General features: G+C 40.2%; 1 long non-coding RNA gene across 1 annotated transcript in view; it reads right to left on the minus strand.

Annotated features, from left to right (window-relative positions):
- LOC118699429 (uncharacterized) overlaps positions 1-19,667 on the minus strand; it is a 49,826-nt gene that overhangs the window by 16,402 nt on the left and 13,757 nt on the right. The window contains exon 3 of the long non-coding RNA XR_004982075.1: positions 7,517-7,649. This is a non-coding gene — a long non-coding RNA (uncharacterized LOC118699429). The remainder of the gene's footprint in view (positions 1-7,516; positions 7,650-19,667) is intronic.

A 19,667-nucleotide genomic window follows, 5' to 3' on the forward strand; every position in this document is an offset into this window, starting at 1 on the left:
GAACACTATTCACTATAGGAATCTTTGAGCTTCACTACCATATTTAAATACCCTTTTTCTACTCTCCCATGCTCTAACTTAAGCCTATTTTTCTCCTGGTAGTTGTGACATTGGATACCCATACCAGATGATTACCAACAGTTACATGATTCTAAGACATGAGCTGAGATGGCTACTTGTAGTAGAAAAATAAGAAATGTAGTATTTAAAAATATCACATTTAATTTCAAACCTCCATAACTCCAGATCCTTTATCATTATACTAATGACCACCATTTACTACACGTTTCAAGCTTGTGCATTTCATTTCTTTAACTGCAGGCCCTTGCAGTTCTCTTTGCTGAGTTTTTTCATATTGATTTCGAATGACCTCACCTGTTTCTTGGGATCATTTTGAGCTCTGGTCCTGTCTTTGAAAAAGCTTACATTCCTCCTGTGCTCATTTTTTTTTGGAAACCGTGACAAACACTGAGTAGGACTGCATCACACAAGCTGTTAATGAAAGCTGCCATGACAAGATGCAGGACCAGCCACTATCAGACTTGCCCATCTCTATGCCTGTGCCATACAGATTTCTGCAAACTGAACTCTTCAGTGTCAAGCAATGTGCAGACACTAAATAAAACAACTTTGTAGACTGAAAGAACTTGCTTTTTAAGTAGAAAACAAAGGCAACACACTGATGAAGCAAACTACAAGGGTTGCACAAAATGAAATTTTCAGCTTGTAAAATGGTTTCCAAATAATTGCATGCTTTGTAGGGAGAGTGCTGCTTAATGAGGAGATTTGAAATTATGTGGCTGTTCAACTTGAGAAATGGCAGAGAGAGGAGAAAGACATTTTCATATGGAAGAAGTTTTCTATCAATTTCTGGCATGGTGCAAAAGAAAATATTCCCACTTGGCAAGTAGAAGAATTATATTCTCCTTGGGAAAAGAAATAAATCAGGACTGGGTGTGTCAGCTATGGTCTTTGCTACATGAAAAGGAACAGAAGTTTCTCTGCTGCTTTTGAATAGAAAACTTGATGAAATGTTATACATTCATTGCTGGAACTTGTTAGATTTTACAGAAGGAAAGTAAGTGATAAATAGTAAAGATGGTCAGTATCATTTTAGTTCTGGAGTTTGTTTTGAGTATCTAGTTCAATAGGGGGAAAAATAGTCATGGGCCTGACAATCAACTTCTCATGCCAAAATGTACCTGCATCCTTTTTCTGTAGGTTTGGGAAATGTAATTTGTTGAGTTCTAGCAAAAACACATAGCATGGAATTATTAACTTTTGCAGTATTGCAATATAAAATAAAATCCTGTCCCTGCATTAAATATGAGGAAGGGCACAAAGTCCCAGAATTCAAAAAAAGCTGAGTGGACCACTCATTCATACCATGGTGATATATGGCCCTGGACTTAAAAATGAAAGAGCATTTGGGATAAGTATGTATGTGGCATAACAAAATAACACTTGCTACTACCATTCTGCTGAGATCCACTAGTCCAATATAATATTAGATTTGGAGATGTTGCCCTGTGAATCAGGAGAATTACTCAGTTTGAACAACAGACTGAAGCCCAGATCATGACTGGGGAAAAAGCTACTGGTTATAGTAGTTATTATTTTGCTGGAATGACCCACGTGAAGAGGGAATGACAGTATTATTGAAAATTATGCATAGGCTGTGTTGGATTAAATGTTCTGCTTGAGAATTACTTGTTTTCCTGACTGAAGTTCTTCATATTTCCTGGATGATGCAGCACACTGCATGAGGCATTCTGTCTTATGCAACTTCATGTCACATTACACAGCTGATGCAGCCTTATGTAATTATGCTGGCATATGCTGAAAGTTAAACAAGAGGAAACACGTGTTTCTAAATATTGTAGTAGAAATAATCTTCCTTTTTTTCCTGCAGTTGTGTTGGTTGGCAGAGAACAAAGATCTAGACTTTTTTATGACAAAGCTGTAAGATGTGGGAAGTGATGACATTGGGCTGACTGGGCAATTATGCATTCATGGCCAGACTGAAGCAGGGGAATGCTTTACCAGCAGTGTTGAGAGATCAGTACCACTGAGACTGCTGTTGTTTTTCCAAGTCTCATAAAAGGGGAAAAATTCCTACTTGCTCGGCAGGACCTCAATGCCTGTGTTTGACCCAGGGCCCTATTTTAAGACCATGCATTATAAAAGCTTCATTGATTACCAATTTAGTTACATTTCTGTAGAAGACACTCTGCATGTGTCTAAGTATTTCTATACTACTCAGTATGTTTTCTGCCACTGTCTGTTCCCCTGACTGTCTTTCATTCCTGACCACTTACTGGCTCTCTCTGGAACACCTGACAATAGGTGCTTTTGCCTTTGTTCTCTTTTGTACAGGAAAAAAAAAATGCTGAAGTTAGAAGACAAGCAATCTTGCAGCAGCAACAAACTGTTCTGTAATCTTTTCCCCTTCATATCCACCCCCCTCCTTATCACTCTTAGATATGGATGGTCTTCCAGGAGAAAAGAAGGAAGCTATGTGACTTGCTCATTCAAGAGGCTAAGTGAAATGCAGGACATCGATCAAGAAATTAATCTGAATGATTACTGGAGAAGGTATTCAGTCACACATCATGCGAGGTGTTGTTTTTCACAGTTTGTAATATCAGTGATCCAGGTACTTCATAAAAGTACTGATGAAATCCCTGTGTTTTTTCTTGAAAATTCTAGTTTGAGATTCACTTACCCAGCTGGGGAAGGACATATGAAACTAAATTATAATATAAAGGCTAATTAGTGTTGTGCTGTGTAGCTTCAGGAGTGGCAGGGTTGCATACCTTTCTTTGAAAGGGTACATTATCGCCTGACATTTTTAGTCACTTGGGTTTGTGGAGCTCTCAAACACACTACATATAAGGAAACAGCAAGTTACATAACTAAATCTCAAGAGTCAGTGGTATATAATGCACAGGCATCCTACAAAGATCCCTTTCAGGGCCGGATATTTCAGGGTCAGATTGGTACATATGGCTGCCGGGATTCAGCTCAGGCAGGGAGTCATAGGACTTCCATGCCATGCAAAGTTCAGGCAGCCTGTATTTAGGCCAGACTCTAAAAGAATAATGTAAGAATTACCACTGTTTGTAAACCTGCTTCAAACAGGTGTAAACATATGTATTAGGAACATGTATGTTACTTTCCCCTTTCAGCATAACAATGCCTGCTTGCAAGTTCTTATTCATCTTGCTCTCATAAAATTCCCTGCCGTAACTACAGCCCTAAATGATGCGTAGATACCTATCTATCCCAAGTACTCCTCCTACTTCTCCTCCAGCTGTTCATCTTGCAAAACATTTAACTCCACAGTGCTTCTTATGACAGCAGCCTTGAGACAGGGAGTATCCCAGGGTGTGGGAGGACTGTGGCCCTTTCTCCCACTGTGCTGCCTGGCATGCAGCTGCCAGCTTTCCTCTCCCACTTAACCAAAGATAAATGTTTAGTAGCTCAAGTCTCATTGAAAAAATGCCTAACAATAATGCCAAAATCTAAATATTTCTTTAAGAGGGCACTCTTCCTGGATAAGGGAGCCCTGCTATACCCCTGCATTCCAACGCTTAAATCCTTAGTCCACTCTTAGTGCTACTCTTTCCTTTCTGCTGGAATACCCATATAAGTCATACTACTAGGCTCCCCTCTAAGGGCATTGTTAACAAACTGGGACATAAAGCCTGCATAAAGCATAGTCAAAATTAAAATTTCTGTCTTGTATGAAGCAGGATTGAATTTCCATACAAAAAAAAGGGGATCAAGTGCATCCTCAGCAAATCTGCAGCTGCACATGAGTGTGCAGTCACACCTGAAAGATGGGATGCCATCCAGAAGGACCTGGAAAGGCTTGAGAGGTGGGCCTAAGTGAATCTCATGAAGAAGACTCAGTGAATCTCATTAAGTTTAAGAACACTAAGTGCAAGGTGCTGCATCTGATTTGGGGCAAAACCTGCTATCAGCACAGGCTGGGAATGAACAGATGGAGAGCAGCCCTGGGGAGAAGGACTTGGGGGTGCTGGTGGGTGAGAGGCTGCGCATGACCCAGCCATGGGCACTCCCAGCCCAGAGAGCCAAACGTGTCCTGGGCTGCATCCAGAGCAGCGTGGGCAGCAAGGGAGGGAGGGGATTCTGCCCTCTGCTCTGCTCTGGTGAGAGCCCACCTGGAACCCTGCATCCAGCTCTGGGGTCCCAGCACAGGGAGGACATGGAACTGCTGGAGTGAGTACAGAGGAGGCCATCAAGGTGACTGGAGGGATGGAACATCTCTCCTGTGAGGAAAGACTGAGAGAGCTGGGATTGTTCAGCCTGGAAGAAAGAAGTTGGGGTGATGTAATTGTGGCCTTCCAATTTCTGAAGGGAGCCTAAAGAAACATAGAGAGGAACTTTATTATCCTTTTTACAGAGGATACAGTGACAAGATAAGGGGAAAGGCCTTAAGTTGAAGTAGGGTAGCTTTCAATTAGGTATTAGGAAAAAGTTCTTTTCTGTGAGGGCGGTGCTGGAACAGCTTGCCCAGAGAAGCTGCGGATGGCCCATCCCTGGAGGCGTTCAAGGTCAGATTGGATGGTGTCCTGAGTGACAAGTCACCTTTCACCTGGTCCAGTGAAAAGTGTCCCTAACCTCAGCAGGGGAATTGGAAATAGATGACTTTTAAGGTCCATTTCAACCCAGATGGTTCTATGATTCTATGAAAAAGTGGAAAAAAAATGTTACTGTGGAGCAAAAAGTTCTGAATGAGTGATTCATAATTAATATGCTTCACTTACATCTGTTGAAAGTGTAACAACACATTTTCAGTAATTTCAAAAATTAAACTACACTTCCTAAGAGATTTCTTTTCTCTGAGCAGTTGCTGTTCACGTGTCTTGTGTCCTAATTTCTCCCATGAGCTGGACTGTAAAGCTCCATTTCCCCAGGTTCCAAGAGGCCTTCTCTCCCTCTTTGGTTGATGTTTATGAATGTTTTTGATTTTCTCAAAATGGCATTTTCTCTTGAAAATAGAATTCCTGTTTGTGTCTACCAGTCATCCTCCCAGGCACTTTCAGAGTCTTTACCCACAGCCTTTTTTTACCCTTCTGTCTCACTGCCTCTTAGTCTTGCGCACAGTTTTGTTTGAGGATGTATCTTGCTAAACCCCAACAGTCATGTATCTACTATCCTGAAGGAGGAAATCACATCTCCCTCCTACTGATGTTACTGGGTGCTGCATTCAGTGTTCTTACAGCATCAGTTCACACAGTTCAACTGCATCTTACAGTTGAACTGTAAGATTCAGTGTTCCACTAGCAGGTCTGAATGCTTTCACCTGCCTCTCTTAATTCAGAAAAAAGGTGCAATGTGTGTCTTTCAGGACTGAAGGTGCATATATTAGCAATAAAAATAAAGTTTGAGTCTCCCATTCCCTTCAATCTTTCCACTTCAGCTTGATTTTTTTCCCCCCGGTTACATCTGGTTTCCATTTTAGGGGACTGTAAAAAGAGGGTGGGTGTGTACCCAAGCACACATCCAGTTCTCTGGTAGCCCCCCACAGCCTGAAAACCCACAAAGGCCAGTTCAGCTTTCTGTTCAGAGCCTGAACAAGTCAGCTTTGCTCAGGGACAGGGTGATGGAGCTATAGCTCTCTGTCCCTGAGCAGCTGAGTGGGACAGGTTTAGTGTGCTACAGGCATGTGGTCACATTTAACCTCTGTCCCTGGCATCTCAACTCTTTGACTCTGAGCATTGCCAAAATCTCGTGCAAAGTCTCTCAGCAGGACCTGCAGGGGTGAGCTGGGAGGCCCAAGGGCATGTCCCTGTGCAATCTGGGGTAGGCAGGGACTATTATGGGCAGCCCAAAATCAGGTTTGTCTGCAGATGGCAAAAAGGTTTGTGCTCTTTGGCTCTGTATGTCACCTGCCAGCTAGCAAATCTGCACTGCATGGTATTAATTTCACTGCTTAGGTTGGGATGTAGGACTTTTTTCCCTCCTGGTGTGCTGGCTTAGCTTGCAACCAGGGACTATACCACCCAATGAGATCCCACTGTAGTTTGCAGGTGATGCCTGGGTCACCCAACACAACAGAGAACTGGATTGGGAAACCCCATTTGATGGTATTCTCTGCAATCACATCTGTTTGTGACATGTTGATAAACTGACTATTTCTGCTTCTGTTACTTATCTGACATGTTTAGAACCGACAGATTTCTTGTTTCGTCTCCTTTTTCAGCTCTCAGAAGTACATGGAAACCATTTCACTATCTGGCTCTGAAATTCCCACAGCTGCTTCTAATTACTCATTGTTTTCCTAAAAGTTATTTTTCAGATTGTGTTTTATTTCATCGTATGATATTCACACCAAATTCAAAATTAATTAAAACTTCCACCCTCAAATAATTTGAAATAGATTACATTCTAGGTTTTGTTGCACCAATATTGTATGTCTAGTCTCCTGCAAAACCTAGTATAAATTCCAAGACGTGTTCATCCTGACATTAACTGGAAATATTTCTATGTCCCATGTATAAAATGAACATTTTCATCTGATCACACAGGATTTAGTAAACCAATCTCCACAGGTCACAGGTGGGAAAAATGACCCCATTTTTCTCCTCTATTTATTTTGCATTACACAGAAACCTGTAAATAAAATAAACGAAACCTGTAGCAGATAGTTGTGTTCTCACCTCTATCTCTCTGGGCTCATTACTCTTTCACTCTGTTAATTAATGTAATTAATTATAATTAGAGTAGTTTTCAAATTATACATCAAATAGTGCATCTGCCAGAATTCTTGAATCTCCAATGGCCTTGTCTTTACTTTGCTGATACCAAAAGTTGCTGTGCAGGCCATGTAGTAGGTACCATTGGGTGCGTAATCCCTTAGAACACCTTAGCAACATCTGGATTCAATATCAATATCTGATATTGAATTGTGGGAGCTCCTGGGGCTACTACTGGCAGGCTTCTCCATACAAGCCCTTGGAGAACTGGGTGGCCATATGAATACATCATGGTGTGGGCACTTTTATTTGAAATTTAAGTTCAGTTGATATACAGTGTGTTTTGCAGAACTTGGTGATTTTCTTTCCTCTTGCAGCTGTTGCTCACTTATCCATCAGCATTAGCTGCATTTCCACCAGCATTAGCTGCATCCTTGGGCCCCCGTGAGAGTTCTGTCATCTCTTGGGGTACTTCTCAAGACAGTACTCAGGGTTGCTGCTTTTCTGGACACTAGCTTTCCCCATTTCTGGGCACATGCTGCTGGTCATCTTCTGCTTCACTCCAATTTCTCTTCTAGTTACCTAGTGTTTAATTGAAGAAAAGGATCTGGAATGAGGATGGCCAAGAAAATTCAGAGCAAAAATATGAATAGCCTGATTCGGAAAGGATTCAAGAAAATCACTGAGTTGGGATCCCATGCTTTTGCTTAGCCATTGTTCAATTCAAACACATTTTGCAAGCTGTTTGACCAAATAATATTTATTTAGAAGGAGAAAATAGAAATACTCACCGAACAGTATCACAGCTTCAGCAAACTCTGAGCAAATGCTGAGTAGCAAAAGTCTGTCTTGTCCTTCAGAAAAAAATGAGTCTGATTCCTTCAGATCCTCTTCAAATCAGATGTAGACAGTCTGTAGCTAAAACTGTTTTTAATAGTGAAAGAAAGAAAAAAAGTAATTGCAGAAGTAGGCGAATATTTCAAGGGTTCATATTCTGCCTCAATCTGCAGAAATTGGTACAGATCTGTCTGTAAGCTCCATGTTTGTCTGACAGTGGCACATGCAATGAACAGATGTTATCTTCTATTGAGGACATATACTTTAAGGAGCAAATTTTAAACAATGGTCTCTTTTTTTTCAGCTGTAAATGTGGGTAGCAGGAATTGCAGAAGTTTGACAAGCACAAGACATTTAAGTATGTGATTGTCCCTGCAGACAAAGTACTCAGACACTTAAATTATAGGAATTACTTCATAGTTATTTGTGGATGCAGCAGTGGATAGGTAATGCCTGATAAAAACCAAGATTCTGAGGCTTTATTTTGACTTCATTTGATCATGGAAGGTTCTGTCTCATTTTTACTGATCCCATGTTATCCACTAGTAGATGGAGTTCTGGTAAACATATTGAAAAATAAGCATTATGTAAGTCCTGGCATCAAACAACTAACAAACTTGAACCCACACTATTGCCTTTATCTTGCAGGAAAACTCAATTATTCTTAATGGCCAGTAAGCTGTATTTGTCTCTCAAGAAAGATATCCACAGAGGGAGAAGGGGAATGCACCATGTGCATTAACAAAACTACATGTAGCTCAGATATGATACCTGCATGGGATTCCATCCCATTCTCCTGGGATGATTAAAGGACACTGCTTCAGCAGTATTCTGCTTCCTCATATTTATAAATTGGCTACAGCTAAAACTACCTTAAATTCATGTATTCAAAACCACAGTTGTATTCAGGTCTGTGTTTATTAATGGTCCTTACTGTATGGTACACCGACTTGGTTGTCTTCCTTCACTGCTTTCCTGGTACTTTTTCATTGTTAAATACAAAATGTCCACTAAAGCTGGTGACTGCCCTGGTAACATTTCAGAGAACTGTGTGGAATCCATACCAGAAAAAAAAAAAACCCAAACCAGTTGATTTATTCCAGAGAGGAATCACAGAATCATAGAATTGTCTGGAAGGGACCTAAAGATCACCCCATTTCAATTCCACTGGCAAGGGCACCTTCCACGAGACCAGGTTAGACAAAGCCCCATTCAACCTGGTCTTGGACTCTTTCAGGGATGGGACATCCACTACTTCTTGGCACAATCTGTTCCAGTGATTCATCCCCCTCACAGTGAAGAATTTCTTCCTAAATGAGAAGCAAAGTGATGTCACTGGCCACTCGTCCTACAACACAGCAAGGTCCTACATGGCATTTGCAACACAGGTGCACGGACACTTGCTGAGAGTGTCATGGTCCTGTTCTTTATATGAATACCAAGAGAAACCAAGCAGCTCTGTCCTCTGTGAGTTTGCTTTTCTCTGAGGCATTGGTGGATGCACTGTGTTCAGTAAGTATTGCTGGTTCCTTGGCAGGTGGTCCTTTTAAGAACAGGGCTGATATCTTTTGCTAGCAAATGGTATTCATCCTCCAGATGAATGATGGCATGTTGCCCTCACAGACCTCAATGCAATACCTCTACCAGTAGATAATCACCTTCCAGGGTGTTGAATAACGTGTGTGCTCTATGTACTCTAAGATTTATCATTCAATTTGAAAAGAGAAAGCAGGAGGGCTGTGAAAGAGTCCTCTCTGTTATCCATGCCTCACCTCACTGACTTAATCCTCTTTGTACTGCATCTTATTTTTTGTCACCAACTAGTTCTTCCTAGGATTTGCAGAAGATGTATTCTCTATTGACTAGGATAGTTTGATGGGGTTGGAAAAAACCTCTACTAACAAACATTAGTACAGTAAGTTCAATCAGTGCTAGCAAGAGCAGCAGGAGGAAAGAATAAACTCAAGGGAGGTAATGTTTTGGGTAGGTGTTAAAATAGTCTGATCACTAGTGACTCATGGGTAGTGATGTGAAAATTTCCTACTCCTGAAGGTAGAAATAAACATTAAAATAGCTTTTTATGAGTGCAATGGTTTGTGATCTCAGGACACATAGCTCAGTGGATACTGACACACTATAAGGTAAAATAATGAATCTGAAGAATTCATAACAGGTGAAGGAAGATTGCACTGATAGGCTACAGCTGTTTTAAGAAGAAAAGTAATGACCCACAAGATGCAGCTTATTTTTCTCATGGCTAAATGTGGCCAGCGCTTTGTTTTGTGAGGACTGTGCTGCTGCCCAGCTTTAACCTCCTTTAATGCTAAATAGAAGTATGAACATCACAGACATGTCAGAAACAGTATGAAGGTGTCAGAAATCAGTCTTGGCATCCATTTGCTTGCCAGCCTACTTCTTGACTAGGATGTTTTATGCACAGAGAGCAGTGAGCTGTGTAACACACATTGTGTGGTACCCTGGCAGTTGCAGCAGTGTGGTCAGGGCTGGGAGCAATGGGAAGGCAGCTGCAGAGATGACAGGGGTTTTGCAGCAATTCAGCATCCCTCCTGTCCTATCCTGAAGAAGATGTGCAACATGCATGGGAATAAGGAGTATTCAGTGGAGGGACTACATGCTATTTTCCTTGACCTTCTTAGGAAATCTGTCAGTGTTAAGGTTTTTTTCTTTTGGTTTTCCTAACCATTTTGTACTGTATTCACAGAACAAAGGCAGTATCATGGAATGAGAATAGTAATAAACTAAAGTTACAAGTTATATGCAAGTAACAATTTTATTTTTCTTCAAAGAAAGCTGATTTTGATTCTTCACTTGACATGTTTCAGGTAGTGTTATTGTTGCTCAGGTTACAGAACTTGTGTTGCTTTGTTAGACAAGCCAAATAATACCTCATCTTTTTTTTCTGTTAAATGTTTTGAGAAGAAATACATAGATTTATAAGGAAGGTGAAGCTTAACTGACATTCAGTAGCATTAAGAGTGCAATATACCTGGGTATAAAGTGCTGCTTCAATGAAATTAGTTGCTGTAACAAAGTTTTGTTAATAGAAAGCAATCCTGTAGAACTATGCAATTACACTCAGGAACTTGTCTGGATTTGGAGTTACATTATTGATCAGGCAAGGGTCTTAATGATGTTCAAAATAAGAATAACTCAAAGCCTATAAAAAAGCTGTCTAGGAGCCTTTTTGATTTCCAATAGGTATTTGCTATGGCAGCTCTCTGGAAACTGCTCTTAGCTTGTGTCTAACAGCTTCTACCACCTGATTGCACCAAGACAGCAGGCACAAGTGTATGGACACACACATACACCCCAATAGTGTATGGAACAGCAAGAGGAAGCAGAGGTGCCACAATAAGTCTTAAGCCGCAAATGAGACTGCTTTATGATAAACACACTTTACATATAAAACAGCAAAACAGGCAGCAGAACTTTTTTCCAGGGGACAGTGTAATTCATAAATAATGAGTAGAAGAAAACTTAGATGAATGTGTGTGCCTGCACTACGTACCTTTGTCACCTACCTGTGACAAAGGTACATAGGTACAAAGGTATGCATCTCTGTTGACTGCAAAATAAGCCCAGCTGATGTGTCAAGCAGGACAGGGCTGTCTCCATCCCCTCCTTGCTGCACTGTAGCATACCTTGCATAGATACACCTGTCTTACCTTCTCATACTCCATCCCACCCCATTTCTCACACATCTCCATGGCACATCATAGAGCTTATTCTGGTTCTGAACTTAGGTGAAAGGAAAACCAAGCTACTTTCTGAAATAAAAGACTGCAGCAATTGAAGATGGTAAAGGATGTAGAGAGGAAGCCTTATGAGGAGCAGCTGAGATCACTTGACTTCTTTAGCCTGGAAAAAGGAGTTGCAGTCTACAACTTCATCACAATGGGAAGCAGAGGGGCAAGCACTGATCTCTTTTCTCTGGTGACCAGTGACAGGACTTGAGGGAATGGCATGAAGCCAAGTCAGGAGAGCTTTGGGTTGGATATTAGAAAAAGGTTCTTTCCCCAGCGGGTGATTGGGCACTGGAACAGGCTCTCTAGGGAAGTGGTCACAGCATCAGCCTGACAGAGTTCAGTAAGTACATGCACAATGCTCTCAAGCACATTCCTGGGATGTCCCATGCAGGGCCAGCAGTTGGACTTTGCAGATCACAGAATATTCTAAACTGAAAGGGACTCACAAGGATCATCAGGTCCATATGAAGTGAGTGGTCCATACAGAGATCAAACCCACAATTCTGATGTCATTAGCAATATGCTCTAATCTCAGGGTCAGATTGATCTGCATGCAGATTGTGAGGAGGCTGGGGAAGGAAGTAATCTGGACCCCTGCAAGGTTTTGGGTATGAACAGATACATTTGGAACCATTAGAGGAATCTTACGTGCAGTCAGGCGTACATGTCTGTGTGTGTTTGGTTATGCTTGAGAGACTCAGGCACAGTCAAAAGAGACACAACAAAAGTGCACACAGAAAGAAAAGGCAGTGAGTAAAAGCTGAAAGCTTTGGGTGTGATACCAGACAGAAAAACACTCGAGACTCTCAAAGAACACTTGTCCTCTGGACAAGGAAACTACTGTCTATTTTTGAATTTCTAGTGCTCTGAAAAAATTTTACATTGTCTAGCTTCTTTTAAAATAAATAAGACTGCAACCATATCAAATGTATCATCCAGTTGTCCTGGTGGAATGAGTTTGCAAGACCTTGAATATCAAGAGCTTGGGTCAGGCGTTCTGATACTGATCAGAGAATATATCTGTTGATACTATAGATTAATTTTATTGAGAAAGTTGACTGCAAATCTCATGGGACAAAGTTTTCATTCAATTTCTTATATATATTACAGCTTTTTATAAGGACTTCCCAGACAAACTTTGTATTTTGAAACTTCCTATCTTTTAATATAATGGAATTAATAAAATTACATAAGGCAGCATTCTCTGTTTACCTTTCTGATCTTGTCCTCCTTCACCATGAAAAGGTTCATTATACTTTGAGGGTCTTGAAAGTTCTATTTCCTTATAATTACTTTGCTCAGTCTTGCTTCATACAAATCAAGCCTTCTATTGTTCTCAGGGATGCAGATAGCATATTCCAATTTAATGTTTGGTTTTGCAGGCACCAGAGATATTTTTAAAAGAGACAGCAACATTTCAATAGGTGCATTTTTCAGGGCATGCTGTTAAATGCCACCAGACTACTCTGAGCTCTGTAATCTTACTAGCAAAAATTAAAAATAACAGAGCATATTCCATCTGACTGTGTGTTACCACCTGGACATTTAATGATGCTCCCACAAGTTTGTTTCCTGCATCCCTATTTTAGAAGAAGATTACTATAGAGATCATGATATTTGTCCAGATATTCACTTGAGTTTCTGCTCTCACATTTCAGATTCTTTACCACAGAGAGCTAAAGCATGATATTTTAAAATAGTAGAGAATCTGGAACTTGAAAGAAACTTTTATTGTATTTAAAGTCATTTGTATCCAAAGGTCCAAGCTTCTTTAACTCATTACTTGACCTCATTTATGATTATAACCCAGATTTTAAGTCCAGCATGTTCCCAGCTACCTTTCCTCTGTGTTCTTAGCCAGGAGGAAAATGCTTCAGTTCTTTTTCAATTATTATAATTGTCACATCCTATGTTATTATTGGTTCTTGCTTAGGTAGAACTATTATGTTCTGTGCCTTCATAAAATGTTTCAGGCTAATCAAATAATAATGTGGAAAAATAATTTCAAAATAAATCTAAGACAAATATTAACATATAAATCTGCCTTTAAAATCACTCTCCATTTCTCAAGATTCTGTTTTTACTTCTTTGTAAGCTTTTGTGTACTGGACTGATTACCCCAAAAAGTGGTATTTCATATTCAAGAATGTGCTGGTATCATAAAGGTAAAAGGCACAAATCAATCAGGAGAAGAATTAAACCAAATTTACAGTATATACCTAGATTGTATGAGATCAGTGCCAATGATTTAAATATAATGGCATTTTCCAGCCTGTAAGCCAAATGAATACTTTGGAAGGCATGTGTACAGCATTTGTGTTTACAGTCTGCAAAAGGTTAATGTTCCCTGATGACTGTGACTGCTGAGTGAAGGCTGGCAGAACCTACACTCCAAAAGGCAGTCCCAGCATGGACAAAACAAAATGTTCCCATGGTCTGAAGTGAACTTTCTTCTCATGTTGGTGAGCAGCTGGGCAGAGAGCTTAATTAAGAGTCTGCTGCACACCTAAAGTGTACCCTGCAAGTGCACAGTTATCTCACAGGGGCACGCATTAGCATCTTGAGCCAACTGTGATATCAGTGCCATAATTGAAGCCCTCACCTCAGCTCTAGGAAATGCTGTGATAACAGCAGTACATGCTTTTACATGAAATATGCTGTAGCCCTAGTGAATGAACAATCTCTCAAGCCAACGTGATCTGCAAACAATGTGAAGTTGAAGCACGATCTTTCATGTATTGCCTGCAAGGGAACTTTCAATTTATTTTATGTTGTAAATAGCTTCTCCTTAAATTGTCTCCAACCTCTGTTGGAAAAGCTGGTAAGGAGCTCCTGGACCTCAAGATTTGTTAATATTCTTAATGTGGTTAATTCCTGCTAATACATAAGAAGATAAAAAAGGAGTCATAGTGACCTGACTTTTCACACAGAAATAACTGATGATGAGTTTGACTTCTTAATTTAAGCCTGACTGTGAACATCACTGTTTTGTTAAATGTCCATCAGCCCTTGTGGTAATACTGGCCTACCATTTTATTTCTAGGCTCAGTGTACAATGATGCAAAAGCAGAGCAGAGTAAAACAAAGGAGATTTGTTCCTCCAGGTCAACGTGATGGGTCTGTTTAGTATGTAGAAAGAAGCTAATATGGAGAATATCCAAATATAGGGAATATCAAGTATGGAATACCAAAATTTTGTACACACATTATGTATGGAGAATATCCAAATATAGGGAATATCAATATACATATATGTATATGTATATGTACATGTATATGTATATGTATATGTATATGTGAGTATAAAGTGAACTAAAGAAATAAATTAAACCCCTGCTGATTTAGAATATGAAAATATTTGTGAAAGTAGTGTGAAGAACTACAGTGGTGATTAAGTAGCAATTTCCTTTGGTGGGATTTCACATGGGGCTCAAACTCCTTGAATAGTTTAAATTTTCCTCGTGTTCATTTGCATATGGCTGCTTAGGCATTTTCAAAGTTTGAGACAAGAACTGTGTCAAGCTTCTCAGCAATTTAAACAAATGCAATGAAGCGGTAGTAGGATGGTGGCTCAGAGGGTTAGTAGCAGCTGAGAGTGGTGTGAAAGGTTCTGAGGGCAGCAAAATGGGAATTTACAGTGATCTCAGTAAGCCATTTAGCTTTTCTGGGCTGGATATTGTATCACATTATCTTCTTACAAAGCCAGATTCAGACATATTTGCTTTATTCACTGGTCAAATTTGGCAGAAGTTTTGCCAGTATTGGAAAGGCGTCTAAAATATTTTTGTGTAGATTTGCAAAAATATGTTTCATTGATATTAATATTGCTAGGAATGTGTCTACCTCACTGTTTAAGAGACATATCCCATGCAGTTGTATTTTGCTGCTTTGATGGCATATGAAAGATACCCTGGAGTTGCCTGCTCTGGTAGCAATTCCAGGCACAGATGTTGTTACCTCTCACTATTTTTCGCATGAATCTAGCAATATGTGGTGTTTTCTTCAGACCTTTAAAATCTTGAAGATTTCTGGAACTTTTGTTTTTAACATATGTGCAATGAGAAGCTTAAAAATACAGGTTTGCATGGACCTGAAATGCTTAGCACTTCCATGCATTTTTCAAATTGTTTAGAAGTTAGTGCCCTTACAGGAACGTTGATAAAGTCAAGGCTGTGAGTAATGTGCATTATTTTACTCTGCTGCTCCCTCTTTCCCCCATCATTCTTGGCCATTATTTTACCTTTCCTTTTGGGTACTTTAGGATATTTCCAGTCTAGATTAGATCTATGTCCTGGCAATCTTGTATGAAATTTTAACAGGTTGTGACGTCTTGGAAAGGCCTGGTGAACACTGAAAAAGTTTTGAGCTACTGTATGTTTACCCCATTTGAATGGTCCAAAATTTAAATTTTTCAGAGGGTATGATAATTCATGTCATAGCTGGCAGAGACATACTTGCTGAAAAGATACCTCTCAGTGGGAGCAATTGTTGAATTTCAGCACCGTGAAAATGAATGTTTTGTAAAAAAAAATACCAGATCAGATCTGGGCTCTTGATTATAGTTAGTTATAATAAGGCATTATAAAGGCATTATATAGTTAGTTCTAATGCCTTTCAAAAAAGAAACCCAAACACTTTTGACCCCAATTAAAATTTCATATCCATATATATAGGTTGATACTGAATGTGTGACAAATATCAGAGTAGCAATTCAGTAGAGCACTGTAGTTGACTCATATTTGCAACATAGCCTTCAAGCACTCAAAGGTACTGCCACTGCATGTTCCTCTTATGACATTTATAAAACAAGATTTTGTGCTAATGGTTCTGTGTGTGCACAGAACTCTTCAAAATGTGCCTATAACAAGCTTCTCCCTGCATATATGGCTACATAAAATTTATGACTACACAACCCATAAATTTTTCCTCAGGCTGGAAACTATGGTGCAGCATGTGCTCAGAGACAGCAGATCTTATCAGGTAGGATTAGCAGACAGGAGGATGAAAAGCAGTTCTTAGCAAGCTTTACTCACTTCCTGCACATTGCAGATTGCTGCAGGTCAGGAGCAATGACTTGTTATCAGCCAAGGCAGCAGGCACTCTGAGTTGAGTGAAAGAGTTGGGGAAAATTTTATAAATTATATGTTTTCAGAGGACACTTGTAGGGGATCAAACAAACTTGGACAAAAAATATTAAAAAGAAATTCCTTCTTTTAATTATGGTGACAGCTGCTGCGGGTAACCAATTAGCTTTACCATAGCATCTGTGAACCTTGGAATGGTGCATTAACTTCTCACAGTCTGTGCTGCACAAACACAAAATAAAATGAAGGCTGCTGTGGCAGGCAGAGTGAACTGCACTGTAGCTCAGCTAGGAGCATCACCTGGCACAGGGTAAAGGTGCATCGTGGGAAGTGCTCACTGTTGCTCAGCTGAAAGCACTTTTTAAACCTCTTCTACTTGCTTATTCAGATGGGAAACACTGTTCCTTTCTCAAAGGAATGAAATCTGACAGGTATATTAAAAATATTTAATATACAGAGTTAAAATAAGCAGGCTTTATATAGAGAATGTAATGGTATAATAATCACAAATAATATATAAATAAAATTGTATCACCAAGAGATGCACTGAACAAAAGAAATCAGATTCAATCAATTAAACTGCTCCAAATTACAACAGATGTAGTCACAGAGGCATGGTGAGAAAGGAATCCTGTTCCTTATGCCCATTCCAGAAAGGGTAGTGAAGCAACACTTGCTTGTGAGGTTGCTGTAACTGTCCTGGCATCTCTCAAAATCTTAAAGACCACTGTGGAGCTCTTTTCTAACAGATTTCGGTTTTTATCACTGTAGAAGTATAGAAAGTTTTCTGTACTTTGTTAGCTAAAATGAAGTAACATGACTAACATTTCATCAGGGGCAATATCAAGAAATTCTCCAGTGCTGGAACACTACATAGGAAAACGCTATTGCTCATCCACTGTCCTCTGGACTGATTTCATAATGAGATATCACATGAGAAAGACCAAACCACTAACAAGTAGCTTGACTTCAGTTCAGAGTAAACACTACAATTATTGAGTAGGATGGAATAACATGAATACTTGTAAAGATGGCCTTGCTAGTAGTATGTGTAAAGAAGTTTTTATTATTAAATTAAATTAAATTAAATTAAATTAAATTAAATTAAATTAAGCTTGGAGCAGAAAAATGGATTGCTTCTTCTCTGACTCTTCAGCATATAGCACTTTGCATCTGACAGGGCTTTGAAATAATTTATCACATACACTTTGCAAAGCTGAAAACACTATATGCAGGATTTTAAAGGCAATGGGGTTTGCTCTCTTAAAAAGGAAGTTGCAAAATCTAGTAGTGTAATAATGTCCAGTCAAGTGCTACATGGAGGAGGTGATTTGAGACAGCCCACACAGCTTCACAAGGGACGGTCCTGTCTGACCAACCCAGTAGCCTTTTATAGTGGAGTAACTATGTCAGTGGATAAGGGAAGAGCTACAAGTGTCATTTAGATAGACCTCCGTAAGGTCTTTGACATGATCCCCCCCCTTCTTTCTACATTGAAGAGTGATGGATTTAGGAGGATTAGGAACTGGTTGTGTGGTCACATCCAGTAGCTAGTGGTCAATGGCTCAGAATCCCAATGTGCATCTGTGATGAGTGGTGGTTCTCAAGGATCCACACTGGTACCAGTGTTATTTTATCTCTCCATCAATAACACAGATAGAGAGATCATGTGCATGCTCAGCAAGTTTGCAAGTGATATCAAGTGGAGTGGTGACGTTGATTCACCTGAAGGACAGTATTTCTTCTAGAGGAATTTCAACAAGCTGGAGAAGTGGGCCCACAGGAACATCACGAGGTTTAAAAAGTCCAAGTGCAAGGTGCTGCATCTGATTTGGGGCAACCCCTGCTATCAGCACAGGCTGGGGGATGAGCAGATGCAGAGCAGCCCTGTGAGAAGGACTTGGGGGTGCTGGTGGGTGAGAGGCTGGACATGACCCAGCCATGGGCACTCCCAGCCCAGAGAGCCAAACGTGTCCTGGGCTGCATCCAGAGCAGCGTGGGCAGCAGGGGAGGGAGGGGATTCTGCCCCTCTGCTCTGCTCTGGTGAGAGCCCACCTGGAACCCTGCATCCAGCTCTGGGGTCCCAGCACAGGGAGGACATGGACCTCTTGGGAGAAAAATCCAGAGAAGGCCACCAAGTTGATTGGAGGGCTGGAGCATCTCTCCTGTGAGGAAAGGCTGAGAGAACTGGCTTTTTTTTAGCTAGGAGAAGAGAAGGCTAATTGTGACCTTTCAGTTCCTGGAAGGAACTTATGTGAAAGATAGGGAAAGACTACTTAAAAGAGCAGGTAGTGAAAACAAAAGGGGAATAGGCTCAAATTGAAAAAGTGTAGGCTTAGATTAGATATAAGGAAAAAGTTTTTTACTGTGTGGGTGGTGAATCAGTCAAACAAGTTGCCCAGGGAAGCTGTGGATGCTCTATCAAAGATGTTTAGCCAGGTTGGATGGGGCTCTGAGCAACCTCCTCTAGTGGAAGGGTTGGAACTAAATGATCTTTAAGGTGTCCTACCACTCCACACCATTCTATGATTCTGTGATTTCCTTTCTCCGCCCTGCTTCCTCTGGGTTAGGTTATTTCTGCCTAGATGCTTTATATGTATTCAAACTGGAGCTCATATGGCCTCACTTTTGTAGTTTTGTTAAGTCTTTACAGAGTTCTTTGCCAATGGCATGGCATTTCCCTACTACAAATAGTTAAGTAGCTTGTTTAGAAACCTGTTCTAAAGTCTTTACCAAAGACTTTGAATAATCTGGTCCTTGATATTATCCAGCTCCATGGCAAGTTAGCATTAAGCCCTGCCCTTTGCTGCTTACTCTTTTATATAGCCCAAAAGACCACTTCGTCCAAACCCCTAGCAGTTTTGTTTCTTAATAACTTTTATTTTAATCCTATAGAAATTATCTTACCATTTGAGAAGTTTTGACCAACAAGTGTTATACTTATCCATCTACATAGGCATGTGTGCTCTTTTTTGCGTTCTCATTGATGTGGTTTCCTGGGGAATGTGAGTCATCCAAATATAGAACAAACCAGGGCAGAACTTTCTAACCTGGCTGCTGCTGGCATGAGTGTACTGTTGTCTCTCCTCAGCAACTTCTTGGTAGTGTGTCTGCAAATGCTCACAACATTTAACAGTGACAGCTTATAAGTCTGAAAACATCTCAGGGCTTAACATGGCTGGAGCAGAAAGGACTGGGGTTTTTATATTCTTCATGACTGCCTAACAAAAGTAAGTGGAGCAAACTTGGGTGCC

The sequence above is a fragment of the Molothrus ater genome, chromosome Z, assembly GCF_012460135.2.
Source record: "Molothrus ater isolate BHLD 08-10-18 breed brown headed cowbird chromosome Z, BPBGC_Mater_1.1, whole genome shotgun sequence".
Lineage (NCBI taxonomy): Eukaryota > Metazoa > Chordata > Aves > Passeriformes > Icteridae > Molothrus > Molothrus ater.